The sequence below is a fragment of the Crotalus tigris genome, unplaced genomic scaffold, assembly GCF_016545835.1.
Source record: "Crotalus tigris isolate CLP2741 ecotype Arizona unplaced genomic scaffold, ASM1654583v1 scf7180000024370.6872682, whole genome shotgun sequence".
Taxonomy (NCBI): Eukaryota; Metazoa; Chordata; class Lepidosauria; order Squamata; family Viperidae; genus Crotalus; species Crotalus tigris.
This window is the reverse complement of record NW_024100540.1, coordinates 4124358-4142611: the sequence shown is the minus strand read 5'-3', so window position 1 is coordinate 4142611 and position 18254 is coordinate 4124358. Positions and strand designations below refer to the sequence as shown.

Here is an 18254-nt window from a genome sequence, read left to right as displayed (position 1 = left end):
GGGAACAAGGTGTAATTCGGTTGTTGTTTTTTTGAAAACCCACAAATGCACAAGCGTGCCATTGAAGTAGCACTTTGCACCCTATGGAGAACAAAGCGCTCAAGGCAGCCGGGAAGGCGGTATGGGACTACTCCTTACGTGCTAAACCAGCTTCCAGTTTTCCAAAGGAAGATGTTAACAAAGTAGTCAGACCCATAATTCAGAGGACCTATTTTGTGTTTTCCTTTTAAGCTGAAGGATTTTGAATGTATTGTAATGGTATTCGGCCTTCCCCTAACCTCCCGTCCTGCAGATATGTCTGGACTACTGCTCCCAGAATGCCCAGCCACCATGGCTAATAGCCCATAGTGGCGGACAACTGTAATCCCAACATATTTGGGAGCAGCAGGTAAAGGAAAGTTGTGGTAAGTGTTAGAATTGTATGATCTCATATTTGTGGTCTAGCCCTGAGCAAAGTAGTACATTCCATAATTGGTTTGCTTGTAATCAAGAATCTATGTAGGTAGTTGCAAATGGACTTAACACACTCCTTCACTTCAGTGTTGGGGAAAAGATGCAGAAATGTAATGGGATGTGGTTCATGATGTTTCAAAGAATATGGTCAAGAAGAAGTCACATAGTGTATATTATTATTATTGATTACTTTAGACAGTGCTTTTTTTGTAAAAAAAAAAAAAAAAAAGTGCCGGAACTTACACAGGTCATACAACTTGCCTTGCCTACCCTACAAGGTTTTACCTTTGTAGTTGAAAAAAAACTCTTCAGTTTTTAGTGTATCTAAAAGACAAGAATTTTGTTCAAGGTAAGTTAATACTATTAATGTTACCATGCACTGTGTGGCTTTAAATTACAAGAAGGCATTTTATTAATCTTTTGGGACATTTACCACTGGCATACCCATTTAGTTTAATGAGTGGAAATGTCAGCTTTCCATGTGGAATGAAATTGGCCCAATAAAACAAAATTTGGTTGCTTGTAAAAGATTGAATTATTTTTAAGAAGTTGTCAAGGTGGAAAAATTTACATTTGGAGTTTAATATGGATAGTGACTTGAAACAAATTAAAGTTGAAACTTTGTCAGTGAACAGATTACTTTTAATTTACCTCTAATTTAAACCCAGTTTAATAAATAGATCTGATTAAAGCTTGTACTGTAGGTCTACTTCTACATCTGACCAATACATAATTAATATATATTATTAATAATTACACCTCAAAATTACAAGACGTTGGCTTTATTCTTATTCTTCCCTTCTGCAGTTTGAATATAAAGAGATTTTCGTAGACATCCCAGCCTTTGAACTACCCAAGGAACTGAAACAGCAAAGTTTTGCTGTCGGGCAAGCTTCCACGCCAGCTTCGTCTCTTTTTAACCTCACATCCCACCTTCTGTAAGGGAAAGCAAAAGGCTCACTCACCCTCTCGTGAAAGATGGCCTCTATGTTTATGTGTCTCCCACCGCCACCCTCGGCTTCCACACCACATGGTCCGACCCAGCCAATCAAGCCATGCTCTGGCTGTGGTGCTCTGGTGCCTCATGGCTCCTCCTAGAGGAGGCAGACAGCGCTGGAGGGGACCCCACTCGCACCGTACCACCAGCGGGGCATTTCCAAAAATAAACGAGGATAGGAAGGGAAACAATAGGAAAAGAACGCAACTCTGGAAAATCCGTCGAAAAAAGGTGCCAGAACTCCGTTCTGGTGCGTTCTATTTTATTACCAAGGAGCGTTTAAACATTTAGATCAGTGCTTCCCAAACTTGGGTAAATTATCCAAAATTGGATAAAAGTGGTATGTTCTTTTGGGTAATGACGCACAACCCCATTAACCAATCACAACAGGGATATTTAAATGGCCTTAAAGTGTTTTACCTACATTGGGTAAAAAGGGCTTTCTGATAAGCGGTTTTGGGTAATGAAGGAAAATATTTGGGAAGGACCTCTTTCCTCTTAAATTATTGTATTGTGTATTCTGTTATATGTGCCTACCTAGAGTTTGAATTTTTGGAATTTTAAAATGAGTGAAATAGATGATCCAGCATACAGTATTTGGAGATCCCTAAGAAAAAATGGTCTGTGGAGGTTCCTTGTGGACAAGATACTGGTTTTGTTTGTAAATGACCGTGACCATTTCTTTACCTACTCTCCATATCACACACACAATACATTTTTATGAAATTAAGAAATGATTAAAATGTTATATCCACATGAAGATGTATGAACTAATATTTCCTTATTTCCTGCCAAGGCAGCATTTGGGAGCAGTGTCTACTCTGATTCTTACCACATTTCAAAGCAGGATATAATTCCGAAAAGTGTTATTTTTAAAAATGAAAAGTTCTTGCTTGCTCTGATAGACAGACAGACACTATATACACAAATGAATAAAACCACAAGTGAACCTTTGTTGAGCCTTTTATTTCCTAGATGTCAGAAAAGCTTTCTGCACCTGTTTGCTGACTCTTGAAAATACATTCAGAGAGGGAAGAATATTCCCATTCTTACAAAATATGCCTACAGCATGACCTGTCTCAGATCCATCCTGGCTGTACTCCAGTTGTGCAATTGGTTATAACCTTGGTTTCAACCTATCTAATGGAGGGGAATAACTACAAAAACCACAACAGCACAAAACCGTCTGATCCTAGATAAAATTTCAAAACAGTATCTCTTGAGTGGATTCTGAACGAAAAGTGCATGAGCTGTATGAGAGAAAATCAGTTAGTGTAATGCAGGCCTAAAGATAGGCTGGGAAGCACCTATCTTTGAGAGCAATAGAACTTTCAGACTTTGTCATGCTTATCATGTATAGTCTCCCATTGGCCCAGATACTTGTCATAGAATAACAGAATTGCAAGGGCCCTTGGAGATCTTCTAGTCCGACCCCCTATTCAAGCAGGAGATTCTGTATTCCAGACAAATAGCTGTCCAATTTCTTTTTAAAAATCTCCAATGATGGAGCACCTACAACTTCTGGAGACAAGCTGTCCCAGAGGTTAATTGTTCTCTCAGGAAATTTCTCCTTAGTTCTAGGTTGCATCTCTCCTTGATAAATTTCCATCATAGAGTCTTTTGACTTGAAGAGCACAGTTGTCCCCTTACTTGAATGGACTTGTCCTTGTGATTCAGGAGAAACTGAAATCATGTAGTGTTGTAAGGCAGGGGTCCCCAATCCCCGGTCCATGGACCAGTACTGGGCCGCAGCATGCCAGCAACAGTCCGCACAAACAAGCAAAGCCCCATCCATGGGATGCGGGCAGCACACAAAACCACGCCCCCTCTGGTCCGCAGAAAAAACTCTCCATGGAACCAGTCTCTGGTGCCCAAAAGGTTGGGGACTTCTGTTGTAAAGAACCCATTTATTTTAGCTATCTTGCAACAACATCCCAGATAGGTCTTTGGCACACATAATTTCTGTGTTCTGATTCTAATGATAGCATCTGTAATTGTCAAATTTTCTGGGATAGCAATCAAGATGTCATCAAATAATATGATCCTGGTTATCATAAATGTAACTTTTTATATTCTTGTATATGCTAATGGGTATGGATTACTGATTTTAATAAGAATGTAAAATGAAGTGCACTGTTTCAGGACTTCAAAAGGATTTTGGAGATTTACTGACTGTTCAGTTACATCAAAACCCAAGAAGTCATACTGGGAAACCTTATTCCAGTAATATTTTGATAATGTTTGTACATAGAATCTGCAATATCAAAAAAAAAATAGTTTACAATCCTGTCTGAATGGATCAGCACTTTAAGCTCTCTGTGAAACTGAAGGGAATGAAGAAATTGTTCCTTTATCCTGGTCATCATAGTTTGACAGAACCAAAAGGAATTCATGATTCTTTTTTCAATGTAAAATGAATTTTATATTTTAAAAGATCATATACTGTAAGCTCATAATATATTGGAAGTTTTGGTTCACTCTTCTACCATTCCATTTTTTAAAAACTTGTTCTTAACTTTTAGTAGTAAACAAACTGTTGAGCAGATATGGGATTTCAAGTCTGTAGTGTATTGCATAATCTCTTTATCGAAAAGTTACAGAGAATCCTCGTCACATGTCTCAGAAGAGTGGTGAAGTCTGATACGCTAGTATTTGTGAGCAACCTTGCTTTTATTAAGCTTAAAGCATGCTTTTTAAATGTGGGACAATGAGAGAAAGCGGTATTTTGCAGATCTCTGTTAGGATCTGCTGTGGGACTAATGCTTGTTTATTTTCTCCAGGAAAATGAAAGAGTTGAAGCTAAGAGCAAGACTGATCCAATATCTAAAATGAGAGTATTACATATGAAATGCAAGTTGGCTCAGGCGGGTTCTGTTATAGGGCTGAAATGCTGCTAAATATTCATGTTCAAGCCCTGTTTAATTTAGTAGTCTTCTCATTTGATCATAGTAATTATTATTTTTGGATTACAATCTTAATTCCACTAAAACAATTTGAAAAATAAGTCAGGCTGAATGATAGTGACTGGTTCAAACTCACCACTGACTTTCCCTAGTTATGTATGGACTTGAACCTGCCTCACCTTATTCCCAATCCTACATGGCACAGGGCCTGGATATATTTACCAGGTCCATCTGTCTCCAATTATCTCTGCCCATCCTACAAGATCTGGCAGGGTTGGTGTGTTCCAGGTCCATCAATTTAACAGTGTCACCTAATGGGACTTATTTTAAATAAGCAGGTTAATAGATAAGCAGATGCTGACAGGGAAAGCCACCGTATATAAATAGGGAGCAAATCCCGTACTTACTAGTACTGATGATGTTGCTTAGTTGAGTATTTCAAATGTCTGCAAGGAAACAACAAGCTCAGAGAGCACCAAGGACTCCATCTTTTAAGCCTTTCTTATAACTTCTTAGAGTTGTTTGGTGAGTGGCAACCATGTCATTTGAATTAATAATTAAAGTAATAAAAATAAATTACTCTTACCACCTCTCAGTGTCATAGTAAAAAAAAATCTATTGCTGGATAGGTCACAGTAAAAGAATATATTTGACTTCTGTTGTGTTATGTTATATTGAAGTTTAAGAGTTTATAGTGAAGTTAAGAATAGGGAGAAAAACAAAGAAAATGAATTGTTTCTGTCTTTTTTTTTTTTAGTCTGAACTTTTAAACTGAAGAAACCATACAGATTTTGCTAGGTCTTTCAGAGCTTTCCTATTAAAGCCTTCTGACTTTTTTTTTTTTTTTTTTTTACCATAAACAATTCATGATGGATGAAGTAAATTTGGCTCAGAATTGCAGAATTGCCTGAGGTCTGCTAAGAAGTGACTTATTAGTAATTCTTCACTTTGCTGACAAAAGACCTGTTTTTCATCTTAGTTCCAAAAAAAGTGTTTTTCATTGTACAATGCATACTTAAAATGTAGAAATCACTGCTATCCGATGTGGGGTTGTGACCAGTCAGATAGTTTTAAAAATATCTGGACAAATCAAGGAAAAATGATCTACTACTTCTAGAACAAACTCTTCAGTGGCAGTCCCTATTTGTGAGCTTCTTAAAAGCATCTGTTTGGCAATTGTATAATACAAAATCTTAGATTAGATTGGCTGTTGCTGTATTGCAGTTGAATTATTGGAAGAATTATTGAGAGGAAGATCTAATTCTGTAGGTAAAAGTACAAAGAATCTTACAAAAGCAAAAGCAGCCACAGGAAGAGGGGATTTGAAGTAGAAAAATACTCCTACAGCAGTGGTTCTCAACCTGTGGGTCGGGACCCCATTTGGGGTCGAACGACCATTTCACGGGGGTCGCCAAACAACGCAGTCTGCCATTTTTTTTCTCCTTTTCCTTAGCTGTGCTACTCCCTTTTATTCTATTGGCTTTTGAAAGCCAATAGAATAGACTCTCTTGAATAGAGTCTAATTCTATTGGCTTTCAAAAGCCAATAGGAATTGTCCAGGCTGTCTCTGCCCTGCTGAGCCCGCCAAAAGTCCCATTCTGCAAACGGTGCTGCACCAGTTGAGTAGTCTTCGACTTACGACCGGTTGGGGGTCGCAGCGTTAAAAAGGTTGAGAACCACTGTCCTACAGAAAGATAAATGATTGAAATTAATAAGCAATTTTTCCCAACTCTCTAGTGCATTGCTAAAGGTATTGGCAAAGCATGCATCTCACTGCTTTAAATACATGCCACTGTTTGTCTCTCTTTCATCCAGCTTACTAGATCCAGCCATCTTACTGTTTGATTTTTGCTCTCTTTCACTTTTAAACTTTCCTAAAACTTCCATATGTCCAGAAACAAGCACATGGCCTTTTGCCAGGCATGCTATTCCTTATCTAGTGCTTTTGTAGTCTCCCTGAGCTATTGCAGCCCTATCTTGGTCTCCCAGCTTCCTTTTTCCATTCCCTCAAGCCATCCCCATCTCTTTCTGCTTGCCTCACTGCCATTCTCAAAACCTTTCCTTATTAGGTAGCGATAATGAGATCTGCCTGTCCAGCTTTTCCTTTCTTTTTTGCGTGTCAGAAAATGCTTCAGAACAAAGCCTTGCCTCCAGATGCCTACCATCTTTGATTCCAAAATGGCTTTCTACTTCCATCTGGGGAATAAAATAACAGGTGGCTAGATGCCAACCTTTCACTTTGAAGCACTCCTGCCACCATTATTTAAAAGAAAGTGTGTATAATGCTTAATGAATTCACAAATTATGCTTAGTGGAAAAGGTGAAGGAGGTATACAGTTTTGCTTCCTTTGGCTCAATTGTCGATAAAGACTGATAGAGTTCTGGAGAAGTGAGGAAGACAACAAACTTAAAAAAGTAATATTTCTATTAAAGATAATACTTTTTAAAAATAATATTTTATTAATTTTCCAATTTTACATTTGAATATTTAAAAAGCAACGTGGTGATTGGGGTACATTAGTTCAATAACAGAATCTTAGTGCAAATCTCAGGTAACAACATCGAATATTTCTTCTCTTTTTCCCTTAACATTTACTGTCTCATATTCAGGTTAGTACATTCCTAATTACTGTATATCAGCTCAATAAGAACATTATTACATTTATCAATAGATATTTAGCTTATACATATCTTAATTACCTTCAATCTTCATAGACAATCCATATCCTGTTATTAATTTTACTCAAATTTTAATTTCTTATCAATATTCCAATTTAACCTTTAATATTTATAATTTTCAGACTTTGGGTAACCAAAATTTCCCTTATCTCACTTCATAACAAACTATAATATCCAAAATACATATTTTATCTATTTGAATATAATCTTGTTTTATTTCCTAAGAGTTATCTATTTCCCATCATATTTAATCATCTACTTAATAACACAATATCCCCTTTAATAAATCAAAACCATTATATATATTGTCTGAGTTAATCAATAAATCAAACATATTCATAATATTTAACTTTCTTTTCCCCTTTAAGTCCAATTTTTAAATATTAAGCCGATAAATCCTTATTTTCAACTAGTTTCCAAATACTTTTGTGACAGCAAGAATCAGGACTGTAAACATAATGCTTTTTCCAGTGAAAATTTAGGGCTATGAATGGTGGTCATTGAGAGAGAAGGAGGGAAAGGAGATGAAAGACTTTCAAGGTTTGGATTTAGAATTGATGGGTTCATTGGCTGTAGAAGGACTGTAGACTGCGAGATGAAACAGCCAGTCCCTCCTAGATGAAATATGAATAATACCGGTTTCTGAGGTGATGATCAGTAAACAGATTTCATCGGTTAAAGAGTTTCGATTGGCAGGGCCCAGGAAGAGGGCTTTCTCTACCATTGCCTCTGGCATTTCAGATGATTTTGAAGCCTGGCTCTGCCAACTCACATGGGGCTCACTGAGCTACTAAATCCAAAGCCCTGAAATGGTGCCTTGTTCACCCTATTCCTGATCTAACTTTTAAATTATTTTAGTCTCATGCTTTATCTGGCTCTTTTTTTGATGTATTGTATTTTTATATAGTTTTTAGAGGACTTTATTTTTAATTGTACATTCACTCTTTGAGGGAGATGAACAGTAACTAAATTGGATAAATAAATAAATAAATGTGTAAACTTTGGGCATCTGATCTATGGCAGAAGACGATGATGACATGGATGAGACCAGTTATCAAGGAGAACATATAAATATCCATGTATGAACTATGGATTATTGTCATGGACAGGTCAATATGATAGACATTTATCCATAAAACCATTAATGGTTAAACCTGGCTTCACAGAGATAACAGGTAGTCTTCAACTTAAGAATGGTTGCTTAGTGTCAGTTTGAAATTACAATAGACCTCCCCAGGAGTACTTTTGACCTGGTTCAGAAGTTCTGATGGCCATGTACTTCCCAGTCATATGACCACATTTTGGGTGCGTGGCAACCAGCCAGCATTTATGATTGTTTGCAGCATCCCATGGGCATGTGATTGCTTTACAACATTTTTTTGCTGAAAAGTGGCATTTACTTCCATAGACAGTTGATTTACTTAACAACCACAGTGTCTGCTTAATAATCATTGCAAAAAAAATTTTTTTTTTAAATCAGGTCAGTCACTTGATTTACGACCATCACGACTTTATAACCCTAATGGGCAGACTTTATACAGTTGTAAATCGATGATTACCTGTATTAGCTGAGCACTTTGAGAGGACAGTAGCAGTTATCTGTCAGCATCCACATTACCCTGAACACTTTTTTCTGTGCTGAGGATATCCACAAGTCCTTAGTAGGAAGCAAGAGAAATGCAGGATTTTGCTGAAGATACATGGCAGGAACTATCCAACTAACTTACAGACTTCATGTAACATTATCTGAACTAACTCACCATGTTGCATCTGTTCAGGAATGGGTTGTACTTCAAGTAACAAAGTGAGATCTGTCTGTGTCTCATTACTAGAGTCACATTTGGAAAAGTGCTCTCAGGGACATTTCCCGACCCTTTAAATATTAAATCGGGTTTTCCTCAGCTACTATTTTTTGTGGAGAATAATAGGCAGTATCTCTAGCATATCATCTAGTTTGCAAATTTATTTCAGGACCTTCATTTTATCATCTGGCATCACCAGAAATTAATTTCTACCTGCTTGTAGTGATACAATCAGTTCTGAAGAAAAATGACAGTCATTTAGACTGAACTTTAAAGATGCAAAAAAACCTCTCTCTCTCTCTCTCTCTCTCTCTCTCTCTCTCTCTCTCTCTGTGTGTGTGTGTGTGTGTGTGTGTGTGTGTGTACACATATACTAAGTGTATGAATGAGGTAGTTTGTTTTTGTTTCTAGGTCTCATGACTTCTTGTGAAAAGAGCTTCCCCCAACCATTTTTAATAATTGAATTATATACTTTAGGGCAATCTTTGGATCAGAGATACATAAGATGCCGGGAGGGAATTCAAACTAAAATAGGTTAGTATTAAAACATCCACAAATATGCTTCTGATGTCTTGAGATGGAGACTAGAATGCTCCTCAAAACTTTTAAATGCCTTTGATGTGGCTTTGGTATTTCTTATCTTGTGAGTCAACTTACATGTGTCTCTGAAATTTTGATAGCCAAAATGAAGAGTGTAAGAACTGTAGAATCCCCTTTGGCCATGGTATCCAAGAATCTTTAGACTCTTAAAGCAAAATAATAAAAGCCCTGTAGTGCTTAGAGAGTTACAAGTTTTTCATAGTGCTGTAACTTATACTAGCATATATCATGGAGGTCTTCTAGTCCAACTCCCTGCTAGGCAGGAAACCCTATACCATTTCAGACAAATGGTTGTCCAATCTCTTCTTTAAAACTTTCGGTGTTGGAGCATTCACAACTTATGGAGGCAATTTGTTCCACTGATTAATTGTTCTAACTGTCAGGAAATTTCTCCTTAGTTCTAGGTTGCTTGATTAGTTTCCAATTGCTTCTTGTCCTGCCCTCAGGTGCTTTGGAAAACAGGTTGCCCCCCCCCTTTTTTTTTTTTTTTTTTTGGTCTTCATGGGCTGGAAATTATTCATTCCTCAATAATTGTTGCCTGAATGTTTTGGGTTTTATTTTACTGTCCTATTAAACTGATGTGATTTACAACACAAATGACTCTCCTTTTTTATGCCACACTGCAGAAGAAAAGCTTCCATATACTGGCTGAAAATCCAGATTACTTGGGGAGTACCATATTGTAAAATTCTGCCCTGCTATAATTAACTAATTAGATTACCATTCTTCCCCATCCTCATTTTAAAAGCTGCTAAGCCTGCTTCTGATCACAAAAAAATATGAAAGTGTTGATAGATTTCAGATATACTATATATCACCAATCTTTTTATCCCTGATCTGTACTTGCTGTGCGATTCTAGCAAACCTAGTTAGGAACACCAACCTTCCATTTGCCCCAGACTCTGATCTCTTTACAATAAACATTGATCTAAGCGTTTATATCAAAGTTTAGCAGTTCATTCATAGAGTGATTTTTGCAAATGTGCTCATTAAAATCAGTCAGCAACTTAAAGTAGAATGTGTGTCTCATGAAATATTAATTCAAAGCATATATTTTTGGGAAGACTAAGAACAACATAGACAGTCAAGAATTATGTCTAAGCCAAATTTTAACAGTATAAGACAGTGATGGCGAACCTTTTAGAGACTGAGTGCCCAAACTGCAACCCAAAACCCACTTATGCATCATCGAGTGCTGGGTGGTGTGACCCATTGGCTGGGTGTGGCCCATTAGGTGGGAGTCGCTGCAGTGGTAACGGCAGACTGGGTGGGACTAAAAAGTTCAATCAATCAATTCCAACTTTGCAAGATCTTTTTTTTCCCCTGCGAGAAGTTGAAATTGATTGAACCTTTTTTTTTTTTGCACACGGCGGCGGAAGTCTAAAGCGAAAAGGTTTTATAAAACCCAGCTGAAGGCCTAGGACTGGGGCGACGGCGCACGTGCCCACAGAGAAGGCTCTGAGTGCCGCCTCTGGCACCCGTGCCATACATTCGCCACCACAGGCATAAGACATCAGTGTTCATTTTTTCTTAATGGAGATTCTGCTGAAATCTTATATTTTAGTTCTTGTTAGTTTTAAGTTCCCTCTAAAAGCATGGAAATGGTATGGAAGATGCTTGAGCAAGTCAAATTATTTTAAATTCTGTTTGCTACTCTAAATAAATTTCTCAGACATTCCCTTACGCAGTGATACTTTCTTCACTTTTTTTTTTCCTCCAGGAAAAAGAACTTGATCAACTCTGAGAATCATTGGCAACACATAATATCCAGAGGCTGTGCTCCAATTTGTATATTTCAACTAGTTGTAATTACCATTCTTTATACATTTGCATAAAAATGCTGCATGCCATTGAAGCAGATGAAAATACTACAGTGTTTCAAGAATATTTAACATTAACTCCAAATATGAAATCCTTCTTGGATGTTATTGGTGACAAACCAGGGTTATGTATACAGTACATTTGTTTCTACAATGCCATATGGTGTTTTTATTCAATCTAGTGTTTGGGACTGGAATTTTTTAGATTCCAAACTACCATTGGCCATACTTATTGACCATACTTAAAACTATCTGGAAAATATTTGATATCGAATATTTAAATAACTTTAAATATTTGATATCAAATTAAACTGATAATTTAAATATTTGATATTATTTAAATAACTACTTTAGTGTACCCCTTGTAATAACTACTGCAGACTATGTTAAACTTTCCATGACAATGAGTGGGGTTCCTTACGTTCACAAGAAACAGGAACAAGGCAAATATACATCAACCATCGTTTACTTTGGTTGGCTTTCTCTCTATCATGAAATAATCATAGCAAGAAGCTGGAGTGTCATTCATCAACTTTGAATAACTCGGCATGAAAACATGTGCTTGGAGTAGTTAATTCTCAAAAATAAGGTATTTTGAAAATAAGAGGAAATCCACAATTTCCTTTAATATTGATTGAGAGCCAACCAGAGTGGATTGTAAGATAGCAACTATATAAATATTTTAAATAAGCAAACAAGCAAGTAACAGAAGGGCTAAGCAATATCTGGCCTCTCAGATGTAGAACTCCAAACTTACAATAGCCCCAGGTTTTATGGGCACATATTACTGGCCAATAGCTACAGCTTACTTACCTAAAATCTAGAGAGTATTTTTGTGCTAATACATAGTTGGAGTTTTGAAGGTATATTATAGTTAGTTTCTGAAGATGGCTGCCAGAGTGGGTGCAATTAATCTGAAAAAAAAATGCCCAATTTCCCAGACAGGAAACTGACTGAAGTTGTTTCTGCAGCCGCCACCATTATTATTTTATGATCAAGTTTAAGGGCCTATGTTGAACTTCAAGATGTTCTTGGAATTAAAGTAACCATGCAGGCTGGTGTTTTGCTTTGTGGTGTATTATGGTCCCAATTGATTTTTAACACGTTCAAAATACATATTTACAACAATGAAGTGAAATAGGGCTGTTAGGCTTCAAAGAAGATAGTTGTGGTCATTCATAGAAGCTCTGTTAGATTTCCATTGCTTTGGAAATTCAGACTATTTCATTGTTTATCAGATATCTCTTAACAATCACTCCTCTGATCCTAACAATTTATCCAGAGTTTTGTATTGGTTATGTGAATTATATTAAAAATAGGTCTATTGCATTAATGTAATATAAATAAAGGTCTATATTATTCCAGCATTTTATTTATCTGTGAAGAGCTTTCAAGCAGGAGATAGAGATATACCCTTAACTTGAATTGGGAGATTTCATTGATTCCAAGTTTGGCAGACATAGATCGATCTGACCCCAGTGAATTTATTCAGTCCCCTTTATAAGTCCTACAAGATTTTGGGACCATCACTGTCTCATACTAATGAATTGCACAACTTAATTAAGGCTATTGTCCTGCAATCAAATGCCATTCAGCTGCATAGGCCAGCATGTCTTTGAATTCCCAGGATCTGCAGAAATCCAGATGACTGCTAAATGGCAACAAGGAGATGATTTTCCTATATGTCTTTGCTTTCTTCTAATTATGATCAGGATTTTTGCAGCCCAGATCTGGTAGTCATAGCTGTAGTTCAATATACTTGGTAAGTACCGTAATGAAAAGTTTGATAGGAATAACTGAATTTTCAGCTCTGACAAAATTATAAAATTAAATGAATACCAATGTTATAAAATGTGCCAGCATCTAGGAAAAGATTTATTATATCATACATATAGAACAATGCATTTTTATAAGTGTCTACTCTGTACCAGTTAGGTACTGTTACTACTTAGGGACACAGCCAATTGTGGACAATTGCCAAGGTCATCTTGCCCTAGACATGCCTCTAATGGTTTATTTTATCCTTGTGAAAGTCATGGAAGCCTGTTTATCATCACAACACAAGCATAGTGATGATTATTTTTATTTTTTTAACTTTTGGCTCATTACCTGTTTACTGTCAGCTTCAGTCTTTGAAATTAAAAAAAGAAAAAGAAAGGACTGAGTGACTGAAAGGAGATAAAGGTCTAACCTATAATTACCATTAATTAAAAATAAGGGTTATTGGTGTGGATGGGTGCTTTTTCACTTTTAGCATATTTTAACAATAATGCCACGTTCTCTGGGGACTGGGAAATGGCTACTACCCTTTTTTATTTTTAAAGGGACAGTGTTGAGCATTAGATATATAGACTCATTAATCTGTTGGACATAATTATTTAGCTCTATGCTAGATAATTAAGTTGGAGTTTCCAGGATTGAATCAGGAAAATAGATTAGAAGAGAAGCAAGCTGGTTTAGAATTGATCAATCCACTACCATTGATTGGGGAACTGCATATGGGTAAAAACATTCCATCAAGTCCAAAATTTCATAGACTTTCTTGATTGTCAGTGACAACTTTAGATTTGATCTGAAGAGAGATCCTATGAGAAAAATATACTTCTTCTTGTATGAAATACATAAAAATACAATTCTGATGTGACCTACAAAACCATCTACATAATCAGTTTTCAATATAGAAGAAAGCTAAATAGCTTAGTCTATTAGCACTCTCTCTTTTTCAAGTACTTTATTAGGCATCTTAAAGATTTGGACTTTAGAGACCCTTAGTTAGATGGGAAATGCCTGTCCACCCCATTGAGGTTATGACCTCTCCCAGTATCTTCCAAGTCTTAGGAACTCCTTAAGGTCTCTTAATCAATATTGTGCCACTACTCAATTTTGAATTAGTTATCAAAAGGCAAAAATCAATGGTCTTTGCTAAAAGACCAAGGATATGCAAACTCAGTATCTATGGTAATGTTATTGATCTGGTTAGATGTTTAAACCCCTAGGTGCAATATTTCATAGTGCAAAAGGCAAGAAGGCTCAAGCCAATTAAGTGACCTCGTTTGCCAAAGAGAAAGCAGCTGCTCTGCACTTTTTCCACTTGAAAGGAGTTGATTTTGTACCAACAGCTATAAAGTTGTTTGTGACTAAATCACTAGCTCAAGTTTCTTTGGGGAGTCTAGCTAGAGTAGTTTTCCTCTTTTGCCAACTTTAAGAGAGTTCAATTTAAATTTCTTAGGGCTCCTTCAAGCCTCAGATCTGTATCTAATACACTTTTTGCTTGAAGCTGAAGTGCTGAACTTGCCTGTCCAAGATTAGCTGGCTGGTTAAATTTATATCAAATGCTATCTACCTTTTAAGTATTTGGATTTTTTAAAAAAATAATAATAATTGGGCTGTTTTCATAGCAGTAGTTATTCAGACTTTGGGGTATTATGCCTCCTTTCTTTCCCTCATATGTCGACAGATTTAACAGTCTAGAGTTACGTTATTCATTTCCTGACCCCCAACAGTTGTCTTCAATCCATCCCCTTCAAACCTATGATCACTCTTAATTTTTGTACTACATTACTAATCCTGTGTTTATATAGTGACATTTGAAAATTGTATTGTTGGTTCTATATTATTACTAGCCAATGTTTTTGAAAATAAAGATTTGTTGGAAAAATATTGCAGTCAAAAAACAGTATTTTGTGAAGTCTAAGAAATTGAAATAGTGTGTCCATCCCTCCCCCATTTGTCCTTCTTTCCAGTTGCTTATTGGGTAACCCTAAGTTGGTCTGCCTTTTTTTAGTATTTACTGGTAGTAGTCAACTTGAGTGAAATTGCATGTATGCTTGTTCTCCAGAGCTGCTCCTATGATTTATGCAGAGCTCCCCCACCTCCAAATTCAGAATTTGGGAGGCCCAAACCCATTTGAGAATCAGCCTTTTGCCTGTTTTGATTGGCCTAGGTACGAGCAAGGGAGCCAGTGTAGTCTAATAGTTAGGGTACCAAGCTAGAAACGGGGTCACCCATTGTCTCTGAGTCCTAGGAAGCAGGCAAGGAGAAACAATTTCTTAAATCTTGCCAAGAAAGCTACAGGGAGACAATTCTGACTTAAAAGCCCATACCCAGATATTAGAAAACCTTTATAGGGGGCATGTTTTAATATACCGCCATTTACTTTCTTTATTTCATTGCCAATTACTCAACTATATTCAATAATAGATTTAATTATTCCCTCCTTAATGAACCCATTTCTCCTTGTGATTTTGGCATCCTGGAAATGGTTGGCTGTATTGTCTTAAGCTGTGATTTTTTAAAAAAATATACAGATAGAAACAGTGGCTTGATGTTGCCTTTTTAATTGTCTCTTTCTGGATATTCCTATGAGTTTTTTGCTTTTATTTTCTCTCAGTTAAGCAGCCTGTTGTTATATATAAGGTAGCTGGATTCTCTAGTAAACAAGCCAACTAAAAATTATCTGCTAATAGGTTGCATGTCTGCTTTGTGTTTTATCTCCTGGATAAATTTTGCTGCTTTCTGAGGTTGTAATTACCATCTAAGTGATAATAGAGTGAATTTGTATTCCAGAGCTAAAACTATTTAATATTCCCTCCAGCTGAGATCAACTTCTAGTGGCAACATGGATATGTTTGTGTTCTTAGGAAAAGCATGAAGATGATTTGGCACTGCCTTTCTGAAGGATATTTTTAACTTCACAGCCTAGTTTATAGTCTTGATTCCTCCATTTTTTCATCCACTTGGATTTACCTTGCTTAAGTCTAGGGGAATCTACCTTAACTTGAAATCATTCTTAATTTTTATATATTTATAGTCTCTAGGTCTATGGAATGGATTTCTTAAAATCCATTCTAATTGTTACAGTTTAAGGACTCAACTTATTGTCAATGTTTGTGTGGTTAAGAGCTATACCATGCAGTTACCCAACTAGGCATAGCTTATCTTCTAAAGAACAGTATTTTTGATAGAAGTTTTTTGTATGAAAGGCAGCTGCCAGATCACTGAGGTCAAAGCACAAAAGCAGTTAACCAGGACATACAGGTTTATAAACTAGCTCAGTTGTGTTAGGATGTAGAAATTTTTCTTTTAGAACCATTTACTGCTGGCTTCTACTTATGACACAAATACTCCCTAGCAACATTTTAAAAATTTTGTCACCATGATGTTGCTCCAGTTATTAAGCAACACAAACTTTGCGTAGCGTAGCTTAACTCAGCTTCACTCAGTATTTTTCAAACTTGGCAATTTTAAGATGTGTGGACTTCAACTCCCAGAATTCCCTAGCCAGCATGCCACGTTTCAGAAAACCTGACTTAGCTGTACCATTGATAAAATGGTATTTTCCTCCTTAAACTGACAGCTGTTCTTTATGTTGAAGATCATGACAGAGGACTGTTGGTGAATTGGATCATAGCAGTATTGACTATTTCAGGCTGATTCCGGGCATCTACCCCTATCTGGCTCGCAGTGAGCCTCATTTGCAAATGCCATGATTCTGATCTTGGACACAGTAACATTGTGTTGGTTCTGTGTTGGAGTTGCACAATAATGCTTCATTGCTCAGCTAGTGTTATACATGCTTTCACTATACAGTCAGTGGAATACTGCTTCCCCACTCAGTCTCCCAAATAGAGCAAGAAGGAATGGGGAATATGCAGCAAAGAAAAGGAGAAAAATTCAAAGTATTCTTGTGGTTCGACTCCCTTTTGTGACCAATTTTTTTTCCAACTTTAATCAAGATGAATTACAACAGAAAGGTAGGTGTTGATTCATTATTAGAAAAAGCTTTCCAACAATAAAAGTGGTGGAATTTTAATTCTTTTCTTATTCCAATTAAGAAAATATTGGACTGTGCGGAAATGGATAGACTCACATTGAGAATCAAAGGAAAAGAAGATACAGTATACTTTCAAACATGGAACTTATTTTATCAATGGTTGGAAAAGCGGGATAGAGTGTAAGAACTTAACTTTTATGACTAGGCAAAAATTAACTCAGACAACACCTTTTTCAGTAAGCACAAATGAATTTTAATGATAGAAAACTAATAAAATAGTTTTAAAAAAATTAAAAGTGATGGAATCAATCACTATGGGAAATGGTGGGTTCTCCTTCATACTATATATATATTCTAATGGGGCTTTGGCCTGAGTTGTTTAATAGGGATTGCTGCACTGAACAGAGAGATGATCTCGGTGGCCCAGAAAAGCTTTTCCAGCTTTATACAGATAATCCTTATTTAATGACCACAATTGGGACCAGCAATTCAGTAGTTAAGCAAAGCAGATGCTAAGTGAAACAGTTTATATAAACTTACTTCAACTTTCCTTTGCTTAGCAGACTTGCAAAGGTCATAAATGCAAGGATTGGTCATAAAGTTATTTTTTTTGACACCATTAAAACTGTGAACAATGGCTAAACGAGGACTACTTGTAATTCCTTAGAATGGACTGCCTATCTACTCAATTTCAGCTGCAGCCACCAGGATTTGGTGGATTTTTCCAGACTAGCATGATCTGTACTGTGGAAGAAGGAGAACAGCAGAACTCGACCCGCTCAGTTTGCTTATCACATGTTGTACACATATCACAAGGAGGGCACTGTTTGACAGTCAGAAAAGATGCAGTGGGGCCATGAATCGGCAAATGTCATGCTGGTGTACTTTTCTGCTGACCCAGGGATGGGTCAGTAGCTCTATAACTCTCACAAGTGGAGAAGAAGCTTTAAGGCACAAGCTGCTTGAAACCACACATATTTTTGTTCAGATCAGTGGGTAAATAAGAAAGGCAAGATAGCTTTCCTTGTTTTCAAAGCCAATCCAAAAACATGATATTTTATACTACCTGGAGGTTGTTCAGATACGATAATGTAAATTCTTATTCTAGGTTCCCTGGAGTTTGATTGCTCCTATTTGATCAAGCCTCTATAATACTTCCATGTTGTTAATCTTTAAACAATAATTTTTACACAGAGAGGATTAAATAATGTCAAAGATGCCAAGCTC

General features: G+C 36.6%; 1 protein-coding gene across 14 annotated transcripts in view; it reads left to right on the top strand.

Moving 5' to 3' along the window:
- Positions 1-18254, top strand: part of ST6GALNAC2 (ST6 N-acetylgalactosaminide alpha-2,6-sialyltransferase 2) — a 47476-nt gene that overhangs the window by 757 nt on the left and 28465 nt on the right. The window contains exons 1-4 of one of the 14 annotated variants that reach the window (XM_039327934.1): positions 3614-4878; positions 9312-9368; positions 11155-11239; positions 12967-13016. The exons of 3 other annotated variants lie outside the window; for them this stretch is intronic. The gene's annotated coding sequence lies outside the window, so the exon portion shown is untranslated. Of the gene's footprint in view, positions 1-3602; positions 4879-9311; positions 9369-11154; positions 13017-18254 lie in introns of those variants that run through there. 10 more of the 14 variants (XM_039327944.1, XM_039327942.1, XM_039327935.1 and 7 more) reach the window with 10 other exon arrangements.